Source organism: Euprymna scolopes, chromosome 5, assembly GCF_053919585.1.
Source record: "Euprymna scolopes isolate OS-2025 chromosome 5, ASM5391958v1, whole genome shotgun sequence".
Taxonomy (NCBI): Eukaryota; Metazoa; Mollusca; class Cephalopoda; order Sepiida; family Sepiolidae; genus Euprymna; species Euprymna scolopes.
Window position 1 is genome coordinate 160,049,663 of NC_136486.1, and position 4,267 is coordinate 160,053,929.

Consider the following 4,267-nt stretch of genomic DNA (forward strand, 5'->3'; position numbering starts at 1 on the left):
TCATTTTAATAGAAAGTTTTAAGGACAAAATTATACAGTTAGTATGAAAGAGTTATAGGCGTGTTTAAAGATTAATATAATGCTGTACGTATGTATAAAATACGAAACAAGCAGTCCGTGTACGACACATATACACAAAGCTCTCTAAGTATATTATAGGTCTTACCAAAACAAATATACCAGACTACAATCAATAGATACACCCACTGTGTTATAGATTTGTTAGTAGATTAATATATTGTATTATGTATGTATCAAATTAACAAAAAAAGAAAACCTGTACTAGACATTTACACAAAGTCAGCAAGCATATTACATGCGTTACCAAAACAAATATACCTGGCTATAATGAATAGTGAATCTTACCGTTTTATTAAACATACGCAAATCGATTTTCGTACGTATTATGCATACATTCACTAAAATCGAATAGGAAAGCAAACTAATATAAATCAAGCATACATATAGACATACCAAGACATGTTTATATTATTATTTAATCGTTGAAGTTCGTCTAAACATAAATATATCACTGTTCTGACACAGCTGTAACCATACACATTCTTTTTACGTTTATATACAGGGACGTGCAGAAGGGGGGTGCGAGGGATGCCCAAGCACCTGTCCCTTTTACTCCTGTTTTAAAAGTGCCCTTAGATCAGAGGAATGTATAACAGTTTTTTTTTACTTGAGGGCTTGCCCTTAAAATGTTCTCTGCATTGTGTGTGTGTGTGTGTGTGTGTGTGTGTGTGTGTGTGTGTGTGTGTGTGTGTGTGTGTGTGTGTGTGTTTAATATAAGGGGATGGTTAGATTTATGTGGGGGTGTCTTAGTGGGATAGTAATGAGTGTGCTGAGCTGAGACATAAGTTATTAAGTGTGTAGGTGTTGTTATTATTATTATTATTATTATTATTATTCGGCGAAGGTTTTTCTCGATAGTTGCAATAACTGCGGATGCATCGTGCTTTCGGCAAAGTCAAAACTGTTGTTAGCTTCTTGAAAATAAATGCTGCCGTTTTCGGCTTGGCGGTCGCGGATTCTTTTCTAAGACGTAGATGCCGTTTCCCTATTATCGTTCGCCTTTTCGGACTCTTGACATTCAAAGTAGTCCGGTGATAAGAAGTCCGTAAATGGAAACTCATTGCCCCTTCAATATTAAAATAAATGTGTGTAAATAATTTAGTTGTGTGTATATTATTTCGTTGTGTGTATATTATTTAGTTGCGTTCATATTATTTAGTCTTGTGTATATTATTTAGTTGTGTGTATATTATTTATCCGTGTGTATATTATTCAGTTGCATTCATATCATTTTGTTGTGTGTATAATATTTAGTTGTGTGCATATTATTTAGTTGTGTGCCTATTATTTAGTTGCGTGTATATTATTTAGTTGTGTGCATATTATTCACTTGTGTGTTATTGTGTAAACTATAAACTGCGTATCTTCTAGTTTTATAAAAAGTGCAACATTATTTATTTATAAATATAAGTCAGATTTTTGTGTGAACTGTAAAGCTTGTGTACGAATACGTGCGTTTGTTACAATATATATTTATATGAATTTGAGTTCATGTCTGCAAAGTTGTGTGCGTTTATGTGATTTTAGTAGATGTGTACCTTATACTTGTGTATTTATACACAAGAATATGTAACTATTTTTGTAATGATACTATTACCGTTACAGTATATATATATATATATATATATATATATATATATATATATATATATATATATATATATATATATATATATATATATATATATATAGTAGATGGGTGCGTGGATGGCTGGGCGTATATGTATAGATGAGTGTGAGCGTATTTTCTTGTGTGATTTTTACGGAATATGTCTTATATTAGCATATGTGGCATGCAGAATTCATGTAACCTTTTTATCCCTTTCATATATCTACGTACGTATGTACATATCTGTATGTGTGTATAGATATATATATATATATATATATATATATATATATATATATATATAGATAGATAGATAGATAGATAGATAGATAGATGTGCGATAAAATCAAACGAGTGTTTGAGTATTTTCAATTTATACAAACCAACTTGGATACCATTTTTAATCACATCATTTTACAGACACAATTCATGTTCTATTCATTGGATGTATACTTCTCTCTGCATATAGATATTTCCTGTTGATTAGTAGCGTATATGTATCTCATGTATATTTGCTTTTGGTTGGTGTACAATTATTATATACATCGGCGAACGAGCAAATATAACTGTTAAGTTGTCGATGGAAGTATATTCAAGATGTATATAATGTCCCTCTTATTCGTTTGGTATCCGTGAATTGTTTTGTTTTTGTTTTTGTTTTTTTTTTCTGTGTGGCTGTGACGACATGCATAATTCATATTAGATATGTGGTGATTACGCGGTCAGTGTTCTTTGTGACGATCGTATTTTGGTTCTCTGTAAGTGAGCTCGATATCAGTATGAACTTTACTGCGTATAATTGAAAGGTTGTGTGACAATTCGTCAATGCAGATAAACAGATTTTTTAGTGATGAGTAGAGATGTTATTTCGATTATAATTATTCTTAGGAACCAATGGATTTTATTTTATTTATGTTTTTTTAGTTTTTTGTTGTTGTTGTTGTTTTTTTTTGTTTTAGTTTTTTTTGTCTGTTTAATATATCAAAACTTTCGTTTTAGTTTATTCTTTTAGAAACTTTAGTATCTGTTGCGAATCTAAAGAAAAGCCCTTTTCTTTTCGTGCTTTTGTTTTAAAAAAAATAAATAATGGACTCTCATGATCCCGGTTTTCGTTCCCGGTCCGGAGAATTCTCTGGAAGTTTCTTCACTTTCCTGCGTGGTTCCTTTACCTTGGTAGACACCGTGGGTCCCAGGGGTTTCTTTTTACTGGGTATCATCACTGATACAAACGCCGCTTGTTGTATTAAATAATAATAATAAACGGATTTGACGAGATGTACGTTAAATCATTTATGAATCGTCCTTCCCCTCCTTTTAGTCCTTTCCTCCGTGATGGTGTGTCGTCTCCGAGACGATCGATCGCGAACTAGCGAAACCCGGGAAAAGACGAGACGAGAGAGGAAGGAGGCTGGTTAGATCGAGCAAGTACCAACAAGAAGCGATAGAGCGTGAGCAATAGAAAGATAGGGATGGAGATGGAACTATTGGCGTGTATATTCCGCATAAAGATAGGACGGAGAAGCGTTAGATAGAGAATGAGAAAGAGAAGATGATAGAAAGAGAAAGAAAGAGAGAGAGATAACAAGGCCAAGTGAAGCGGAAAACAAGATGAAGAAAGGAAGCCTATGGGTGCTGAGTAAACCAAGCGAGCGCCTTCGTAGAAGAAAGGTACATAGAAGAACGCGGGATAGTGGGAGGTATAGATGAACATTCGAGTGGGTAGGAGGAGATGCTGCTTATATTGTCTACAGTTGCATGAGTAGTTCAAGCAAACCCCGCATCTTTATGATGTAGTGTGGCTGTTGATCGCAGTAGCATTGGCTCAATCGTTCGTTTCCCAGGAATTGAAACTTGTCGCGCTGTCGATTTTTGACCATTGATAACATAAACAATTTCCGCTTTAAATAATATCAACTGGTTGTGTCCATTACGGTTGTTTTTGTTTTGTTTTGATTTTAACAAAAACAAAATTATAAGAAAATATACGTCATAAATATGTAGTAACACTTCTAAAAAATTATTTCAAATTAAATAAAAGATAAAAGGTATGATTTCACGAGGACTCTCATTTTTTTCTTTTTTTTTTTTTTACAAAAAAAGTCTATTTATATATAAAGAGAGAGACTGTTTCACTGTATCACAGTTCTTCAGTGCGGCTGCGGCTTAGCAAACAAGTGTCCCAAACCGGGAAATATTTCTACTGGTGTACACTCTCCGTCAATCGTTTATTACACACACACACACATACACACACACACACACACACATATATATATATGTATACACACACACACACACACATATATATATATATGTATACACACACACACACACATATATATATATATAGTATGTTTATTGTACAAACATTATTAGCTACATATCTGCATATATGTTTCAGTACAACCTCAATTCAGAGAGACCACCTCATCAGACCGAAAAAAGGAGCAAAATTAACGCCAAAGTCAAGATTCATTCATTTTGTATATAGAAAGATATTGTACGGGGATTTAAACCATGGAAAAAGAAGAAAACGGGTAGGTGGAGTTCGGGAGTGGAGATGTGGGTAAAAGAAAA

General features: G+C 33.4%; 1 long non-coding RNA gene across 1 annotated transcript in view; it reads right to left on the reverse strand.

The window, feature by feature from the left end:
- LOC145277024 (uncharacterized) overlaps positions 1–3,369 on the reverse strand; it is a 321,484-nt gene extending 318,115 nt beyond the window's left edge. The window contains exon 1 of the long non-coding RNA XR_013868086.1: positions 1–3,369. This exon is cut by the window's left edge and continues 1,855 nt beyond it. This is a non-coding gene — a long non-coding RNA (uncharacterized LOC145277024).
- Between the last annotated feature and the right edge of the window lie 898 nt (positions 3,370–4,267).